Source organism: Patella vulgata, chromosome 8 (genome assembly GCF_932274485.2).
Source record: "Patella vulgata chromosome 8, xgPatVulg1.2, whole genome shotgun sequence".
NCBI classification, from domain to species: Eukaryota; Metazoa; Mollusca; class Gastropoda; family Patellidae; genus Patella; species Patella vulgata.
In genome coordinates, this window is record NC_065886.2 from 38,892,919 (window position 1) to 38,914,876 (window position 21,958).

A 21,958-nucleotide genomic window follows, 5' to 3' on the forward strand; every position below is an offset into this window, starting at 1 on the left:
GTAGTTCATATGACAAGAAGGAGAAAAGATGGCTTTCGGCAATGAAACATGTGTCCCGCTGAAAGTACATTCCCCTCCGGCGAACCACAAATCACGGATATAGGAACATTTTGAATCAAAAACGTCAGATGGAAAAGCAGTGGCTAGAGAGCTGGAAACACGTCCAAGAAGAAATACTGCGATATAATGTTCATTCATGCAAACTTTAGGGATAGGCCTATTGAGTTTATGGTTAGTTTTTATACACCAGCACATAGTGTGTATAAAATAGGTGATAAGGGACCGAGCCACAACCCTTTTATGAGTGATACTTTGTAAATGAGACTTTAAACGCACTGCGAGAAATCTTTTTAATGAATCTTCTTAATTAAACTTGATCTTCTTATTGTACTTTTGATAAGATGTCCGTTTACTTTAATGGAAAAATCTTTTGGTCATTTAATTTGTCCATCAACAATTTGGTACATTTGTAAAATTATCCTCAGTTCATTTTGTCTCTAAATATGCGGCCGTGTTGCATAAACATTAAAAATGTGTAACTCTCATCTACACATTTCATTTTGGGACTGGTTCATTAACTTTGTCAGTAGTCGAGTTCCATCTAAATTTTTATCTACGAGACTGAATCAATTTATGCCATTCTCACTAAGGAATGTACATGCTTAGGCAGAGTTATTGTGCAAAATTTAATGATATACATTTTCAAACAGAGATTAAGCTAACCATTGAAACAAACTGTACATTTAAGGTGGAATAATAGGAATTCTGCATTGATGCTGTTCTTGTTTTAAAGTCATGATACTTTTGGGGTTCAATAATTGTTAGATTTTAAATTGTTCATTTAAACATTTAGAATGCAAATTCCTTAATTCCAAAAATTTGAATGATTTCATTATAATTTACTTTCATGTTGTTGATGTTTTAATATATAGATTTGAGTTAAATATTACAACACCTTGGTTAAGATTTTAGAAAAAGATTTGAGGATAATTCTATTGTAGCACACTGATTATATATTTGTAGAATAGATTCAGAATGTTGTTGTTCTACTATAAAAAAAAATTCATTTGAATATTATAATGTAAATGTTACATGTACAAGAATTTGAATGGATAATTTCATTATTGTTAAATTTATATTTTGTTGCTACCCATTATTTGATACATCCATGGAAATTTTGACATACATTTTTTAATTGCTGGGAACTTTTGTTTGCTTGTCTTGTGAGAACTTGATAAATATTTTGGAGAGTTATTTCCCTTGTTAATAGGGCAACAAATTCTCTTCTTTTTTTTTAAAGTCGTCACTATTCCATGTACAAATGTTCATTATTATTAATGAAGAATTATGTAAGGAGCTTTGTTTTTGTTGAAATATACCACCAAACTGCTTGACAGCCAAAGAATATGTTAGATCTCTAAACATTCTCCATATTGTAATATCAAATCTGCTCTTGATCCAATGTGTTAAAAATATGAATTTGTGGTTGACAGGTTTTTTTTTTAAGGCAATTGTTAGCTTTACTTACTGACAGTAATTTCCAATTTCCAGTATTTTCAGGTCTTTTATTATATCTTAAACTATCATGTAAAAGCATTTCTGAGGAATTGTATCTTATATTGTTTTGAATAATTAAATTCTGTTTTAAATCTTAAGTAAATGTCTTTTTGATGCTTATCATACCATAAGTTTTTTACAGCTGTAAAACATTTTCCGTAAAATTTACGAACAAATGGCTGGCAGCTAGGTTGCCAATCTTTGGTCGTAATTTTTACGACATGTTCGTAAAAATATATTTACGGTGTGTCGTAATTTTTACGTACATTGGTTGGCAACCTAGCTGCCAGCCATTTGTCCGTAAATTTTACGGAAAAAGTTTTACAGTGCATCCGAACGACTATACGCTGTTTCTTGCTAGGTCCTCTGTCCTGTAGCACTGACAAGGGTGAACCAAATCCCTATGAACTTTCTCGGCCAACGCAGGGATCGGACACGGGACCTCGAGGTTAACGAGCCAACATCTTTTTCAATAGGCCATCGTGACTCCCGTTGTTGTAATATGCCTTACTAATTGCTACATATGAATATTAAGCTTCGTTGTATAAAACGTTTTTAAAGGATATCCGTTGTCCGGTGACATTTTTTTTAGTATAGCCAGTAATGGGACAAATGCCTACTGCTGTAATAAACTGCTACACTGCTTTGTAAACAAATATTGAAGCAGTAGACCAGTATCGAAGATGTAAACCGAAAAACGCGCTACTCATTCCATTTGAGAAATGGAAATTCACATTGTAATAAGCACAAGGCATATACACTTCCAAACACCCCTCTAAGGTATGCCGGAAATCAAACACTGCCTTGCGCTCGGGGTCGACACGGCACGTCCCACCCCAACCCACCTCCCCATAGGCGTACGGGCTTGATGAATGTTAGAGGGGACAACATCTAAAATGCCCGAAAAAATTTCGGGTTACAGACGGCGGTGCCGGTTGCCTGCGAGAGGCGAAGGAGCGGAGCTTACCGCCAAAATATAGAGGAATGGTGTATTTACTTTGTCTCCATAGGTGTACGAGTCAGGGTGGAACCTGCCCCCCCCCCCTCAACTTTCGGACAATTTTACTTTTCGGACAGACGGGTCAAGTGAAGAAAAAATATATTATTTTATCTAGCTGACAAAATAAAGTGTCCGAAATCTAATAAAACACTAATTTTACTTTTATTTTTAATTGAATACCACGAATTTGTACTGAATTGTACTGTACTGGATTAAAACATTTTGTCTGGAGTCACTCTACTTTATGCGACATTTTCGGGCATCCTTTATTTGTGAAGGCAGCTGCAACAGTCTGATTGGATGGTTGGAATTCAGGTCGGCACTGATTGGGATTTCTGTTACAAAACCATTATACAACTTTGGAGTTGCTTAACTCATAGGCTAGAATAGCAGAAAAACGCATTTACGGCGGTTACATCTTCAAAGTTTTCTCCAGGATTTGGGATTCGGGTCAGCCACCTAAGGTAGGCTATATTGGACCACATTGAAGTTGCTGTATTCAAGGCCTGCACTGAAAAAGACCTTGTGTTGAAACAACACAAATTTGTGTTGTTTTCAACACAAGTAAGGTGTCTCTATTTAACAACACAAACTTGTGTTGAAACAACACAAAACTTGTGTTAAATGTTGAAACAACACAAAACTTGTGTTAAAATTTATCAAACAACACAAACTTGTGTTGAAACTTGTGTGAAAATCTACACAATACTTGTGTTGAAATTTTTGAAACTTGTGTTGAAATTTTTGAAACTTGTGTTGAAATTTCTGAAACTTGTGTTGAAATTTCTGAAACTTGTGTTGAAATTTCTGAAACTTGTGTGGTTTCATACAAACTTGTGTATAACCATCCACAAAAACTTGTGTTGTGTTTTTCCCCAATTTATATACAGTATAGCAACCTTTTTATGCAGGACCTATCTCTTTGCTCTGTTAGACCTGTAAAGTTTGATAAAAGAAGGAAACAAAATTTGTTTTTGTTTTTGTAAGATTATTATTTATTCATAAAATCATAGGAAAAAGTAAATTAATACATCAAAACTAAATAGATATTTGAAATGTTAACAGAAAAACAGAGAATTCTAATACTAATTATATTGTGTTATATATAATGACCCCTCCCCCCCCCACACACTCACACACACGCCCCACTTTACCCATCACAAAATATAAAATAGCTATATAAATTGTTCTTTACCCCAAAACAAGAACTGAGAATATAAAGATATGTACACAGTATCCCTACCCCATACTCCAAAATATATAATTCAAATAATATCTAAATTTAATAACATCCAAACCAAGCACTAAGATTAATTATGCACTAAATTGAAACAATTTCAAAAACTGAAAAGTGCTACAAAATCACACTACAAGTGATTTGTGAGACATATAGAAATAACTAATATACACAGAAAACTAACAAAAGAAAAATGCACTATTTTGCAGGAGTAATAAAATGATGTAAAACCTTTTCCTCATTAAAAAAACCCAAACAAAATGAATATTTTGTAAATAAAAGAAGCAAAGCATCAAGATTACAGGATTGAAATAAAAAAATATCATATGTACAAAAAATTTATATACAATCACAAGTCATAAGCCACAGTGGTTCAGTGAGTATAAGGTGTTGGCCGAGAAATTTCAACTGGATTTTCCGGCATAGTTCCCACTTGTCAGTAGTCTTGGATATGGCAAGGGATAATTGGGTACAAGCCCGGAATCGAAAGAGAGAGAGAGAGAGAAATGGGGTTTAACGTCCACTTGACACAAACTAGGTCATTTCGGGATTAACATATGGTTTAATTTTATTTTAATAATTCGTTGCGCATAGGGGTCTTTAGCAGTGGGAGGAAACCGTAGGTCCCGTAGAAAACCCACAAGATTGGACAGGCGACCCTACTCCTTGTCACGTACAACCGGGGATTCGAAACCATGCCAGTTGACTCAATGACAGGCCGTATGATACCGCACGCACATGCTTACCATTCGGCCATCCACCACCCCCTCCCCCATTCCCGGAATCGAAACCATCCCCACTGCGTTCACTTAGAAGAAGCCTTGACAATTGAATTATTTGACTCAATGACAGACTTCCTGATCAAATGTGTGCGTGTTAATCATTGCCCCCCCCCCCCGGGTTCCCGTTAAAGAACCCTTGACAGTTGAAATATTTGATATAAGAGTAGGGTGTAGGGCAGAATCACTCTAAGAACACAGAAAAGTAGGATACTAAACCGTATTTCATTTCATAAGCAAGGGGAAGTCACCTTTATGTAGGTCAAGGTTTTTTGTAATTCTGGGTGTATTTGATCTACATTTGGTTTCTAGTAATGCCTATTAAATACTTTATGATTTCTGACCAAATTCTAAGTGATTTATATGCCACTTTACTTGCTATATTATACATACATTTCTGAAGAGAATTAAAATCTAATTGTGTTTTGGAAGAAAATTTAACATTAATAACAAAAAATAAATATTTAAAAATTGGGTCAAATGCATTCTTTCCCAGAAGTATAAAATAAATTGATGCTTGGGTTTTCTTGTTGTTATCATACAGCAAATACTCTTTCAATGGTGTTCCAGCCTAAAAAATAAAAAGTAGGAGATAAGAATACTTCCTATGGTTCACAACGTTTAAATAAACAATTTATTTTGCCACATCAAGACCGAGTCTCTATTTGGTTTCAACTTTGCGTAATGTCTAATTATTTTTGGACCCATTCTTATTTTATTTCCATTGACAACAAATTGGATATTACCCTTTATAATCTACTGAAATCTATTTGAAAGTAAAATACTGTCCATCATTATTTTACTGCTATTTACTGTAAAAATACACATACATGTAGGGCCTATCGCAACTTGAAGGAAATCAATGGATGTGATTGGCAAAAATCAAGCATGCCAAGTACTTGAAACAGCAGAGTCCTAGGCATTGCCCCAAGAAGAATAACTAGATTACCAAGCAAGTGTATAGAAGTACTTCCTGATTAAAAATACAAATATATATGTTACTTACATTTTGCGTGTTTTCCCCTTGTCAGTGATACGGGACGGAGGACCTGACAAGGACAGCTGTCTAGTCGTTCGGATGGGACGAAAAACCGAGGTCCCGCGTACACATTGGCGTGCACATAAAAGATTCCTTGGCAATTGGAATTCGATATAAGAGTAGGCTGTAGCGCCGCTGCCCGGGCAAAATTCCCTTCATAGCACACTGTATGGCGTATGCCCGTCTTCATTAGCCCAATTTATGAGCAAAACAGTAGGATGTTAAACCCCATTTCATTTCATTTTCAAAATTATAAAATAATTTGATGGCTTAATATTCAAAAGGTACAGTCCTTCATGTTTATAAAATTGTACGGGAGCCATAAAAAGCTCCTGATACCTTGAATATATGCAGTTTAAAAGTAAACAAAAATCTCAATATTTAGGAGAGAGAGAGAGAGAAATGGGGTTTAACGTCCATCCAACCCCCCCACCAAGTGTATAGAACCAGTTCCTGATTTAAAAAGCAAATATGCATGGTACTTACATAGTCTTTGTCTGATAAGCAAGATCTGTGAGAAAACGTCTCCACAATATCAATAGCCCTTTCCAACTTGATCTTCCGAGGTGGGTAACTGAAAAAAAAATGGCAATGTATTAGTTGGCTTAAATTGACTAGACAGTTTTGATTAATTAAAAAAATGTTACTTTAATTACATTTGTTTTGTTTCATGTGTTGGTTTGCTTTGCCACAGATGAGACAGTGATATCTACATATAACTAAGATTCTGTCTCTGCTCATACATGACGTGTACAGTTTTACTATACTAAACTGAATTTTAGATTTCAAAATAGCATAACAATCTTTTCTATTAGAATTGAATAGTTACCCACCAAGAAAAAGCTGCTCTATCATCATTTTTTCCAGCCATTTCTTCTTCCTTTTTTTCTTTTATAATTTCTTTTGTTATTACATGATCTTTTTCTGGGTGATTTGCATATACATCCAATATTGAAACTGAAAAAATAAATACATGATATGTAATTTACGATTAAAGCTACCTTACCATATATACAAACTGTGTGATATGAAATTGAAACTAATGTATCTATATGTATCAAAAGTTTTAATCCCAAGGAACTACCAAGCCGTAAAAGTCTATCTTAATAATCCTTGTTTGTCACATGGTTTCACTGTCGCAGTAATTAGAAGACGGCCATGGTGACTGAGTAAATTAGGTGCTGGCACACCAGCATGGAGGCCACAGGTTATCTCTTGGGGTTGACCGAGAAAGCTCATCTTGATTTTGCAGAGTGGTTTCCCCTGAGATCCAATGTACACATTGGCGTACACATAATAGTTCTCTTGGCAGTTTGAATTCGGTATGAGAGTAGGCCATAGTGTCGCTGCCCAGACAAACATTTTCACTTAGCACAATGCATTAGACCAGTCGGAGCTGACCAGTAGGACGTTGTCTTTAAACCCCATTTCATTTCAGGTAATCTAGTATTTTTCTAGTAAGATTGAAGTCTCTCTACTTTCTTTATATGTAAATATCATATTTGAAATGAGTCATACTTTTATTCGATATGGGGTGGGGCTGGGGGGAATGGTCTAGTAGGTAATGCATGCGCATGAAATCACAGGGTCTGTCATTGTGTTAAGTGGCATGGTTTCAATTTCAAGGAGTAGAGTCGCCTGTCCAATCTCTTGAGTTTTTTCGCTGGGTCATTCGGTTTCCTCCGTTTTCTAAATACAATTCAATATAAATCAAACACGAAAATACTTTAAAACAGTAATTATGATGCAATATTAGACTTTTTAACACTTTCATCGAAAACCACACAGTTTTTCTCTGTTAACGTAGTTTCAAGTGCCAAATTGTGGTCAAATCTAAAATGTTGAAACATGCAGAGCCTATCAATTTTAAAATATCTCCTATATAGCTGTATTTCCATAGGATAAGTAAGTTGAAATAATCTGATTATGTAACACTACAACAGCTTTTTCATCCCTACCCCCCAGTTTGGAATATGATAATTTAAAAGCACATGAATTTTGAATTCCACAGAACATTTTTATTTTTGAACATAAATGCATTCTTCAAAAAGATGAGATGAATTCAATATAAATCAAACACGAAAATACTTTAAAACAGTAATCATGATGCAATATTAGACTTTTAACACTTTCATCGAAAACCACACAGTTTTTCTCTGTTAACATAGTTTCAAGTGCCAGATTGTGGTCAAATCTAAAATGTTGAAACATGCAGTGCCTATGAATTTCAAAATATCTCCTATATAGCTGTATTTCCACAGGATAAGTAAGTTGAAATAATCTGATTATGTAACACTACAACAGTTTTTTCATCCCCACCCCCCGGTATGGAATCTGATACATTGCTGACCAATCATAGGTTCACTCGGGCCTGTCAAATGATTTACAATGGCGATGGTGCCTACAACTTTCCTGACCAAGAGATATGCACAATCGTCGATCAACACACAAGCCATTAATGTTATCGTCCAATATGAGAGGCCATGATAAACACACAAGCGTCCTTTTCAAGCTCGGAAATTAAGTCATCACCAAAAAGCAAAGTTTACAGAGGTCCTCGGGGCTGGAACCCAAACTGATTACGATTTGCCCTCCACTTCCACCACAGGTGTCATAGAGATCAGGGATGAAATTGATATGCATCATCGTTCTCCTAAAGCCAGTCCAGGAAGAGATCAGGTTTTGAGATGTAGACCTGAAATGTTAAATTTGGATGAGAATGAGAATTCTGGGGCGAATACTATCCAGGGAAATGGTCATTGACATCCAGAAAATGGTCAAAATGTGGAATTCTGTCATTCAGTTAAATGTCAAGGGGAGAAGACAGGCCTGTGCAGTACCAAATTTCCAGCCCATTACTATTAGTCAGCAGAAGTGGGGATGAGGTTGGATGTACTTCTTAAAGTGTATGAAATGCACATTTATCTCACCTGTTTTGCTTCTTTTTTTTTAATACTTGTGTTGAGGTCAATCATTCCACTCTATGAAACATTGCCCTGGCACCTGAAATGATAGGAGGCTGGGGATAAATATGCAATAAAAAACAGTGAGAAAATAAGAAAAAAATATGGTTTCAACTGGAAATAGAAATAAACCTCTTTATTTCTCGCGAACAGCCCATCACTGGCCCTCCAAAAAGAAACCAGTTAACAATCAGTAAAAAAGTAAACCTTGAGTGTCACATAAGTCTAAGCCAATCTCAAAGGTAGATGCCATGTTTTGAGGTTCGGTCTAAATATTAAGGCCAACTGCATGCTTGGTCAAAAGTCACACAGGTGTGCATTTTGGAGTGTACATGTTAACATTTCATTGTATGATGTCAAAAACATGTTAGGTCTAAATGTTAAGGCCAACTGCAGACTTGGTTCAAGGTCACAACATGTAAATAGGGTTAGGGCACATGATTTTTTGACACAATTGTGGGTTTGGGCTAGGGTCAGAACTAGGTCTTGGCTTAGGCCTAGGCTACATGCTTTTTGACAAGATTGTGGGTTAGGGTTAGGGTAAGGACTGGGTCTTGGGTTAGGGTTAGGGTCAGTCTTGTTTACATCTCGTGACTTTAGACCAAATCTGGTGTTGAGTTGGCCTTAATATTTAGACCTAACCATGTTTTGATATCATTGTGAACAAAATGTTACACATTTACAACCCAAAATTCACACTCAACCAACGGATACCCCCAATCATGGCTATTTTGATACCAAATAGTCAAAAAACTTACTGCTGGGCAATAAAAAAGCAGTATTCTTACCATCTCTGACACTTTCCATTCAAAACTTCAGGAAATAAGCCGTTGAAAAAATATCAACATCCCGAGTCGGCCATGCTTCTTTATATCATCAGGAGTCAGACTAGCAATTATTTGCCCATTGACTTCAATGTTAAATGACTGTAACATCACAGGCTGTAGCTTTTTGCTCAACATTCCGTTGGTTCCAATCTTTATAGGCACAATGGGGACAACATTTGGCAATCTCCTCATCATAATTTTGTAGGGGGTTGACCGTTTAGATTTTTTGCTACACGGATTTGAAGTTGACAGGGGTGAAAATCTCACTTCCGACACACTGATTGCTCTGCAGAAAGACACTTTACACCCCCTATCCCTCCGCTGTAATATCATCAGTATTACCCAAAACTGCTATGAAATTGCAAATTTGATCCCTTTTCTCCAATCTAGACCAAAAAGTCAACCCAAAAATGCAGGAAGAGGGTAGAAAAAAATTAAGGGAAAAATTGTCTATTTATAACTCGCACTACATTCGACAATCATGAAATACGGGGAAATAATTACTAGTCTTAGTCCTGACTCCTTTATTAGGGTTGTCTTTCTTGCTTTTATCTTCCATTTATTTACGTTTTTGTTGTCTCGGAGATGGACTATTATTTAAAAAAAAAAATTGAAAATCGTAAAGTTTAGAAAATGTTAATCATATAATGATGAAAAAAAAATAAGAGCATATGATAATAAAAATGTGTTTGAAATTGAAGGCTCTATAATTAGCCTATAATTAAGGTATCAGTTTGGAACGGATCGTAATCGTACGGTATTCACTACGGTCAGACTGATATTTAGGAACGTAAAGTTATCAGTCTGGAACGGATCGTAATCGTGCGGTATTCACTAAGGTCATACTGATATTTAGGACGTAAAGAAGACCATTTTACTAACCGTCTCCATTTTAAGAAAGAGCAGATATAAATATATGATTATATCGACAGAATCTCCACACGAATCTTTAATTTAGTAGAAGAAGAGCAAGTTGATCATTGTCGCCATATTTGACCTATTTCTCTATTGCTGTGATGTATGCATCTAAATGTTTCGACGACCCACCAATCAGTAGTTGCATGATGATTAAATTTATCGGACATGGAATGTGAAAATGCTTTGGAACTTTCAACTGTAACACGTTGCAATAATTACTCAATATAAGCCAAAAGGATCCGCCTTGTTCATTTATAGTCCGGCCCTGTCTTCAGTATTAAAATATAAAATTGAACACAAAGTATATTTAGTAATCCGTATTGTAGTAATGGCAATCACGGCTTGTGTTTTTTTGTTTTGTTTTTTGTTGTTTGTTTTTTTTGCAAAATATAAAATAATTACGATGTCGTTTAACACTCACAATAACATATTTGGTTACCGGCCATTCAGCCATTCAGGTCGTACATGTGTCAAGTATACAGTCATATATACAAACGCCTAACTATAGAAGCCTACCATTCTTAATTTCTACTTTTCGCCCTCCAAAACACGAAAGTCGAAAAGTAGCAGTTACGACAAAATGTGAGGCGACAGCAACGCTATACAAGCCAAAATCGACTCGAAAATAGGAAATCAAGAAATAATACACTGCGATAATAGCGCCCCTCGTTTTTTTCCTAATTTCTTATTTTCGACTTGCATTTTGGCTTGTATACCGTCTTGTTGACTTTCGACTTAGTCATATTTTTGTATTTATTGATGTCAGTAAGATGTTACTATGGAGAACGTAAATTTCAGATTATACATTCCAGACTTCGTAATTGTAAAAGTGCTCTAAACTTCCATAGATTTGTAATGCATATTTCACATAACCCGACATGCAGTTGTGGTCATACTCAAAAAGACAGCGACCATTATTTTCTGCACTGCCCAAATTATTCGTCTCAGCGTATCTCAACATTAAATACCCTCCCATTTAAATCCATAATTACAAAAGCGTTCCTATATGGCGATACCAACGAAAGTAACCCGTTCAACAAAGTGAGTTTTAGTAAAGTTCACAAGTATTTAAAACTAAACAAGCGCTTTGAATAGATAAGGTAATTGTCAGGCGACGATGATTGGTGTTAAATAGTGATGATGACGATGATGATGACGATGATGATGACCATGAAGATGATTTATTTATATATTTATTTATATACTAGAAGAATGCCCGGCTTCGCTCGGGGTTCATAACTCCGAAACCGGAAGTGGTAGACTAACGCCACCTGGCCTATGTTACTCCCCGGTCCGAGCTACCCCTATACCCCAAATTTCAGACTCGGAAATGACAACGTGAATGATGGATCAGTCGAACGACAGAGTGAATGACAGGAATTTTCCAGTCGAATAATAAAGATAATGGCAACTCTGGTCATAGCATATCTGTTTATAATATATTTCATATAAATGTTTATACACGTATTTGAAAAATACATTTAGGTCTACGTGTAATGTTGAATGTATAAATTCGGAAATGTTTTGATCTCTTGAACTGTATTATTTAAAATACACGATTAACGTATTAAATTGTAAATAATGAATCAAGCCAAGACATGTATTAAATGTTTTAAATGTTTTATTGAATTGGAATAGAAACTGAAAACAGATTAACACCCTGTGTGAGATATTTCATTCAAATATTGTGAAAGGGTTGGTAACATTGAATCGTCCTATTCTGTAACGTAGTCGTCTCAACATATTGTTGTCATGGGTTACTTCTGCTAAACAACTCAATAGAAACGAGTAAAGTATTATAAACGAAATTATTTCTAAAGAGTTCTTCATGACATGTATTGACTGTAAGACACAAAGCGTACAGGATCTAAGTGTGATGTTAAAGGTCAACACGCAAATATTGAAATTGGGTATGTTCGTGGATTGACTTATAGAATGTTGTTAATATTTCCATTTAAATAAATACAAAAAGCAATTCGAAAAATAAACTATAAGTAAAGGAACCATCTCAGTGAATAAAGCTATTAATATGCCGTTAACCCGTGAGGCAAACCGAATGATGTTTTATAGTAAATTAGACGAATAAAACATATAACGTTGCCATCTCGACCCTGATGCCCATGAACACAAATGACGAGTTTAAGACAAACCATTTGCGAAATGGAATTGATTAATGCAATATATATTTTACTATGTATTGACAATACTTTTCTGGTTAGATTTTAGCCTAAACACGACATGTGTGTTGGTGACAATTTTGGCAGTCATATCTGAATGACTCAAAAACTGTTTATATTTCTTTAACTTTTGGTATACCTAAATTCGGGCTATTATTTATGGTAGAAAGATATAATAAAATGACCTAAAGCTTTAAAACATATTTTTAAATATGTTGAGGCACCCTAAATTGAATTTGAAGCACCATGGATAAATAAATAAAAATAGCTATAATGCATGATTTTATTGTAACTAGTGAACTGATAAATATTGTACAATTTATCTAAAGAGTACATTTATGAAAACGTGGTACTTTTCTGATATCTAGTTAAATTAACACTTACACAGATCTTGGCATAAGCATGACTTAAAATGATCACGGCTAAAACACTTCCGTGCGAATCAAGAATTCTTTATGTAAGAATAGAGCTTTATAAGACCGTAAATGCACCACACATTATGTCTCCATAAGATGGTAGCTATAATCTTTCAATCCAATCCCCTAATTAAGTATACCCCCACCCAATCATAAAAAAATAATAACATAGCAAAACGGTGTTTAATTCTGATCATCTAAATTATCAAATGATATTCGCCGAAGTAGTAACTGAGAAGGGCGTGTTTTAAGACATACATAATGTATCTTACTATTTTTCGCTTATATAATTTGATTTTCAAATACAAACCATTAATACTTATCTTAGCATTAAAACAATCAACCATTTGTGGTTATATTGAAATCTGTAAAAGACGCATTCTTTTTGAATATATTTTTAAAAAATAATAAATGGAAAAAAACATATTATTAACGCTTTTTCAACAAGCAATTGTTATACTCTTAGTGATTTGTAGAGCGTCAAATCACAATGTTATTGTACTGTTTTAAATTGTAGATTTATAATAAAATGTATAAAACACTGAGTTCGAGATTCAAATCACATATCCATCCAAGCTAGGATACTGCAAATCCGAATATTTTTGTTTATAAAATATTTACTTTCCATTCAATAAATATTCCAGTCATCTAGTTTTGGATTTGGGGAAATTCATTCTCCTTTTCCCATATATACAGATTGCCGTATTATTTAATAATCAAACCAAACAGCATGTAATCAAAGAACGCTTGTATCCGCCATATGTAATATTGTCACGTGACATTGTTATGTTTTGTTTTGCTCGGGAAGCGTTTATTATACATAATAGAACTCCAGTGTAGTAAGCCATAACTATGAACAATATCATGTCCCAAATAAATAATCTAATTTGTAGATCTGCAATTGGTCACATGATGGTCCGAACATTATTTGTATGGCTCTATTTGTTGACAGCAAATACCGCTAATAATTATCTTGGATAAAATACCTCGTTTAGTAAACGAGGCAATTTTACCCAGCCTCGTTATAAACAAAATACCTCGTTCCAAAAACAGGGCAATTTAAAAAAAAAACAAGTTTTGGAACTTCAGAGAAACGAGGTATTTTTTTTTACCTCGTTACAACGAGGCAAAATCGGGGCAAAAATTTTGACACGTTTTTGCCTCGTTTGGACAGAAATGCCGAACGAGGCATTCTGAGGTTTATAGTGATACACCACTACGGGTTCTTCGTCGCAGAAGACACTGACGTCGGCATCGTCTGAGATGGAGGACTCCATAACCGGAACTGGCACATCGTATCGGGTTTCGGCTGTAAACGATTCTTTTACTTCCATAGGTTCAGTTGTTGGGACCTCCATAACTTCTTCTTGTTGTTCGTCCATATCTTCCGTCTGCTCATTTGATTTAAGGTTGTTTTTTAAAACATAAATTAGATTACAATTCAACTAACACAAAAGTGTAAAAAGATTTTTTTCTAGTCTGTGCCCGCGTTTATGTCTACTCTTGGCAAAATCGTTATAATATAAAAAAAAATCATGAAACAAGAATCAAAATGGCCGCCAATCGGGTCTCCAACGCCAATCCAACCTCCCAAGATATAATTTCAAAACAGATTCTTACCTGCTGGTTCAAGTCGAACCGTTTCTGCTTTAATCATAATGTGATTCTGTAATGTAAGTATCTGAACAACATCGTAGCGCCGAACAACTAATGTTAATTAAGCATGATTTCAGAAAAATTGAACAGATTTGATAATAACATGCCGAAATTTTTTTCCTGACCGCGCCATATTATAAACATGAACTTCCGGTTTAAATTGTTGGAGGTTTTTTTAAGGAAACGAAATACTAATATTATACAGAGAAACAATATCGATGCTAAATTACATACATGGTATTATTTTTTTTATATAAATATTCACAAACCTGCGGTCTTGTATTCTATGTGACCATTAGCTTACATTTGTCAAACATATCACTGCTCCAAAATCATTTCAGCACGTTGTTAAATGTTAAATTAATTGTGTGAAATCACTTCATTTAATGTCCGCTTCCACCGAGATGATATCGCAGACAAAATGTAGCCTATAGTACGTTGATTTTATCAACCAATCACATTCAATAACAGTTTTACTTATTTTCTTGTCAACGCATTTGGAGTCAGTTGTTAAAATCACACTGGGCATGAGCGCTCAACAGGCCTTTGATCTACCAGTTTATTGGGCCCAACTTAATTTTAACTACAGACATCTTAACACCAGTTAGCATTCAAGTCTGTCTGGCTATATTGTCTGAGTAAAAAATACCTTTCTCTTACTTGTGGACCCCCGGATTAAGACTTTGTATGGAGTTCAAATTTAAAAAAAAATAATATTTGTTGACGGTACACATTACTTGTGTTAATTATATGGAAAAACCACAAGATTTGTGTTAATGCATTAAAAAGAACACAAGTTTGTGTTAATGCAATGCAAAACAACACATAACTTGTGTAGAATAATTTTCACACAAGTACTTGTGTTGAGATCCAACACAAGTTTTTTTTTCAGTGTGGAATAACAGGAATACCCGTTTGCGGCAGTTAAATTTTCAAAATTTTCTCCCGATTGGAGTTCTAATCAGCTACCTAAATTAGGCTTACTAGACCACTTTGAAGTTGCTGCATGCACGGGCTGGAATAGCAGGAAAACGCGTTAGCGGCCCCCCCCCCCGAATTTTTTCGGGCATTTCGAGTTCTGCCCCTCCACCCCACCCTTCTTACTGTCATCGAGCCCGTACGCCTATACTTGTCTCAAAATTTCAGCTTATCAGGACACTTAGCCCTTTTAAGTTTTCAGGTCATTTTTTTTCGTTTGGTGACCTGATAATCTATTGCCGTTCCTTTAGAGTTCTATACAGACAGTACTTGATAACGAAAGGTAAATTTCAAACACACGTTATTTTCATAAAAGTCTGGTTTTATCCAGACACCGTTTAATACAGCTTGGATGAAGTCATCCTCGTTATCCCCAGTGTTCTCATTCCGTTATACTCCACTATACCCTGGGTTAATCCATAGGGTTTCCACGATTTCAAATTATCTGCCCTAGCCTTGATTATAGCTAAAATCTACGAATCAATCAAAAAACAGTTTACAAACCAGTCGTTTCGCCATCGTTTTATAAGGGTAGATAACCATATTCATGTCCATTTACCGAATGATTTATGTAAATAATGTATATATTTCTAATTCATTTATATTTAGTTGTACAATCAAAATCTGTAATATAGTTAGCTGATTTCAAACATGTATAACATCTATATGTTTGACTTGTGTTATTATTATTACTATTCGTTTTTTGTCTTAAATGTTTCATTCTGTTATGTTTATTATTCAACTTACACTTGGCAATTTGATTCTCCGGTTAGGGGTTAGGGAGAGACTAGTCGTCTAGAGTGTCACGCTTTGACCTCAAGCTGGCCGGTCACCTCTGTCTTGCGGTTGTGGTTTCGATCCCTGGTGTGAGCGTATGTGGCTTGGAGATAGGGGCGCCTTCTCAACCTCTTGGGTTTACTCCGGTTTCCTCCCACAGGAAAGACCCCTGCGGTGCGCGCTAAGATAATGAAAATAAAAAAAGACAACTTCGGTGGAAGCGGACGTTAAACACTAAGAACAACAACAACTTCTCCGGTTTCCTCCCACAGAAAAGACCCCTGCGCGTGCGCTAAGATAATAAAAAAAATGAAACATAAGACTTGTTTGCGATATCACCTTCGGTGGAAGCGGACATTAAACACTGAGAACAACAACAACATTCTCAATAACCTGTCTACCATATCACATGGACGTAGAATTCTGGGAACGATTGTCAATAAAACTCTTGAATCCGGTCTTCATTAATATAATATTATATTAGGACAATATTGGTGTCAGTCATTATCACATGTGATAGAACTGGTTAAACATGTTCCAAATATAATTTTAACACAGAGATCATTGCTACGATAGATGCGTAATGCAGGTTTCAACAATCGGAAGTGACGAACGCAAAAGGAAAACACGAGTTATCCCTCTATATATATATTTGCGATGCGGCACCAGTTTACTTATAAGGGAAACTTGCCCGCGTTTAGAAAGAAGTTCTCAAAATTGCGTCGTTCGAAGAGTGTGTGAATTTTCAGTGCAAATTTGTCCTTGTCTAAAGAAAATCGGATAAACTTGAAAGAAAAACACCTTCAAACTTTGAAAATTTTTTAAGATAAAACATTCTTCAAATACGTCGTCATCAATGACGTCATTGGTCGTCATGGACAACGCCATTGTAATCCGGGAACTTGAAAGTAGTTCTAATGGCGGACTTTGTCATACAGCCGAGATTTGATGTAGGGTACTGGAATCTGTTGAGGTTTGCCGAGTGTAGATAAGAGAACACGAAAGAAAAATAGAAAAAGTCCGTGCATTATGGAAGATCAAATGCGACAATATTCATGATTCTTGTTTCTACATTCCAGTTTGAACATTTCAGACACTACCGCAACATTCTAAATTAATGATTCTTGTTTCTACATTCTTATGTCAACGTTTCATGCACAAAATCAACATTTTAAACAAAAAATTGACTTTATGTTTCATTTTCGGCGTTTTATCGGTAACTTTTATATATAATTAGATATTAAGATTAAAAAATAATTTCTTAATTTTACACGACAAAGAAATCAATTCATTGGTTTCTGAAAGTATCTAAAAAAAATCTGGAATTTGAACTCTTATTAAAATATTTTCTACGTTTCAAAAAGTCTTGAAGTTAAAATCTTGAAATGAAAAAGTCCAGAAAAATATAATGAATTATCAACATTATTACACCAGAGGGCGTTAGCGTTTGTGTACATTTTTTTTTATAAATCAACACTTTTTATGAGAAAAGTTTCTCGGCCGTGTACTTTATCCTTTATCGTCAGATGTGGGACAGGATTTGGCACTAAAAGCACGATATAGACATTATGTGATATCACAATTAATGCTTTGCATCCATGAAATTGAATCACAATGTCATTGTATTAATTCATAATGAAAATTGTCGTCAAACGAGGTGTTGCATTCCTCTGTTTAAAAAGCTCAATGTGTATGTATATACCCCAAAATGACGATAGAGGCAATGCGGGAGGGGGGGATACATTGTCTCATGAACCTGGCAAACCCCCTCCTGCAAAAATTCCTGGATCCGCCCCCGTATAGATGAAATAATAATTTTTGTTTTCACTTTACCCATCTTCCCGAAAGGTCAGATTGCCTGGACCGCCCATCCCACCCTTCCGCCCCCAGTGCTTTAGCCAGAATCATATTTCATTAAAAAAAAATTCCATGCCCTTGTTCACCTAGCTATGGTGGCTGATAGTGGCCATATTAAATCTTGCCCTTTTCATAGCGCGACAACACGACATCACGACAGTATTGACGCAATCATACGACACTTAACTCTGTCGTATCATCGTGTTATTTTTATCGTAACGTCGAGATGTCGACTTATTGTCCTAGTCTCTTTCTACAAGTCACAAAAATACAGCTGTACTCATTACATCAGATACATATAAATAGAAACATATAAATAAGACTCGTCAAAAGAGATAATAGGAAAACGTTGATTCGTTTTCTAAAAAAAAATGAAACTTTTTGCGCCCAAAATTGAATTATATTTGGTATTATATTCAAAAAATCTAGAATTATAATAGCAGGACAAAAGTGAGTCAGCTATGTTAATTCCTTGAATAAGAAGTGGTGTCGGTAGGTATCGAACAAGTATGCATTGCCTCGTGTACGACACCCACCAATACTTATAGATTACTGAAGCGATAGTTTAGAAGCGATTTCAGAAGATTTCCAATTTATTTTATTAGAGTGGGAAGGGGATTATATAAAACCTCAAACCAGACCACATAAAATCACCGCTTGGTGTAGCACGCCATCCCAATTAGTGCAGGGGAGGTTTTTTATGAGGTGAGGAAAGCGATTTGCAGCTGTTATTGACCTTATCTCATATTCATCCGTTTGGCATCACTAATGGGATCGGGGCCTAGATGATTAAAAATAGGCCCAGTATTGCCTTCAGCTATGAACACACTCCGAAAGTCCCCTACGCACCCCCCCCCCTCTTATTTTGTTTAACAAATAATTTCGGAATCAATAAAATGGTAGGTCCCTATCAATGATGTTTGATACGACTGGAAATTAATGTGTCTAAAATTGATTAAACAACATAGGGTAGTAAATATTACATTTTGAATCCGTATCAATGATACATTTACTCAAAATGTTCCTTCCAATGGATCACCATTTAACTTGAAAACAAGGGAAGCAGCCGATCGAAGACAAAAATATTTTAAAAAACAAGTTTCAATATGATAGTAGTGGTTCGGTCATGCATTTACATCTGTGGGTGTCATCCTTTCTTTGAAAGTAATGATTGTGCCAGATTTGAACAAAGTCCATCTAGATTCGCGGCCTGTAGGTAAAGTGTTGACAGATAAAACGTAAAAAAAAACCCCAGACCTATAAAAATATATTTTCTAAAACTATTTTAATTTTGAAATTATATTATTTTCACATGTGCTAAGTGTTTTAGTGAATAGTTATAGAAAGGGTCTTGTAGATTAAGACTATAGCGCATGTGCACTGTGCAGTTTTAAACTTCCGAGACGACAAGTCGACAAGTCGATGATACGACAGTTTCGCTTTTTGTCGTGCCGTCGTATCATCGACTTGTCGTGGCGATAAGTCGATGATACGACGGCACGACAAAATCGGGTCGATGACACGACAAAATCACGCGATCTTACGACAGTTTGTTCTGTCGTAAGATCGCGTGATTTTGTCGTAAGATCGTGTGATTTTGTCGTGTCGTCGTATCATCGACTTACAGTTGCGATAAGTCGATGATACGACGGCACGACAAAATCACACGATCTTACGATAAAATCGGGCGATCTTACGACAGAACAAACTGTCGTAAGATCGTCTGATTTGTCGTATCATCGACCTTATTTTGTCGTGCTGTCGTATCATCAACTTATCGCCACGACAAGTCGATGATACGACGGTACGACAAAACACTAAACTGTCGTATCATCGACTTGTCGACTTGTCGTCTCGGAAGTTTAAAATGCACATGCGTTATAGTCTTTATCTACAAGACCCTTCTATAAATATTCGCTAAAACACTTAGCACATGTGAAAACAATATAATTTCAAAGTTAAAAGAGTTTAAGAAAATATATTTTTATAGGTCTGGGGTTTTTGTTTTTGTTTTTTTTTTACATTTGATCTGTCAACACTCTACCTACAGGCCGCGAATCTAGATGGAATTTGTTCAAATTTGGCACAATCATTACCTTCAAAGAAAGGATGGCACTCTCGGAGGTAAATGCATGACCGAAGCACTACTGTCACATTGAAACCTGTTTTTTTTTTTTTAAAAATCTGTTTTCTTCGATCGACTTTTCCCTTGTTTCAAGTTAAATGATGATCTATTGGAAAGAACGTATTGAGTAAATGTACGTTATCACTAATATGGATTCAATATGTAATATTCCTCATATTGTTTAATCAATTTTTTGACATATTATTTTCCAGTTGTATCAAACATCATTGATACCATTTTATTGATTCTGGAATTATTTGTAAAACTAAATAAGAGACGTGGGGTGGGGGTATGAGGCTTTTAGAGTGTGTTCATAGTTGAAGATATTACTGGGCCTATTTTTACTCATCTAGGCCTCAATCCCATTAGTGATGTCAAACGGATGCAAGCCTATATGCGATAAGGTCAATAACGGCTGCGAATCGTTTTCTCCACCTCATAAAAAAAACTCCTGCATCTATTGGGGTGACGTGGGGTGGGGGGGGGGTATGAGGCTTTTAGAGTGTGTTCATAGTTGAAGATATTACTGGGCCTATTTTTACTCATCTAGGCCTCAATCCCATTAGTGATTTCAAACGGGAGAGAGAGGGGGAGAGAGAGAGAGAAATGGGGTTTAACGTCCACTCGACACAAATTAGGTCATTTCGGGACTAACATGGTTTAATTTTATTTCAATAAATCGTTTGCGCGTAGGGGTCTTTAGCAGTGGGAGGAAACCGGAGGACCCGGAGAAAACCCACGAGGTTGGACAGGCGACCCTACTCCTTGTCACGTACAACCGGGGATTCGAAACCACGCCAGTTGACTCAATGACAGGCTGCGAATCGTTTTCTCCATCTCATTCAAAAAAACTCCTGCAACAATTGGGGTGACGTGCTGCACTATGATAAAAATAATGCTGTGATTTTAAAGAATGTGGCCCGATTTGGTTTTTCTACAATCACCTTCCCACCCTGTCTTCTGATATCACTTTTAAACTATCGCTCCAGTCATCTATAAATATTGGTGGGTGTCGTACACATGGCAATGAACTTAGCTAACTCACTTTGGTCCTGCTATTGTAATTCTAGATTTTTTAATATAATACCAAATATAATTCACTTGTGGGCACAAAATGTTTCATTATTTTGAGAAAACAAATAATTAATCAACGTTTTCCTACTATCTCTTTTATATTTATCAAATCTGCAACTTAGGCCTATATATGATGTAATGAGTACAGCTGTATTTTTGTGACTTGTAGAAAGAGACTAGGACAATAAGTCGACATCTCGACGTTACGATAAAAATAACACGATGATACGACAGAATGAAGTGTCGTATGATTGCGTCAATACTGTCGTATGATATTACAGCGGAGGGATAGGGGGTGTAAAGTGTCTTTCTGCAGAGCAATCATTGTGTCGGAAGTGAGATTTTCACCCCTGTCAACTTCAAATCTGTGTAGCAAAAAATCTAAATGGTCAACCCCCTACAAAATTATGATGAGGAGATTGCCAAATGTTGTCCCCATTGTGCCTATAAAGATTGGAACCAACGGAATGTTGAGCAAAAAGCTACAACCTGTGATGTTACAGTCATTTAACATTGAAGTCAATGGGCAAATAATTGCTAGTCTGAGTCCATACACGCTCGGATTTCAGCGCATGGGC

The 21,958-nt window shown here is 35.7% G+C and overlaps 1 long non-coding RNA gene across 5 annotated transcripts in view; it reads right to left on the minus strand.

Moving 5' to 3' along the window:
* The window catches only part of LOC126830323 (uncharacterized), a 144,708-nt gene extending 129,640 nt beyond the window's left edge, over positions 1-15,068 (minus strand). Inside the window, exons 1-5 of one of the 5 annotated variants that reach the window (XR_007683807.2) lie at positions 14,839-15,068; positions 8,543-8,615; positions 6,446-6,569; positions 6,099-6,186; positions 4,825-5,144 (exon numbers count right to left, since the gene is read on the minus strand). This is a non-coding gene — a long non-coding RNA (uncharacterized LOC126830323). Of the gene's footprint in view, positions 1-4,824; positions 5,145-6,098; positions 6,187-6,445; positions 6,570-7,700; positions 8,308-8,542; positions 8,616-9,363; positions 9,726-10,284; positions 11,170-14,838 lie in introns of those variants that run through there. The other 4 variants (XR_007683806.2, XR_007683801.2, XR_008789124.1 and 1 more) reach the window with 4 other exon arrangements.
* Positions 15,069-21,958: the final 6,890 nt, after the last annotated feature.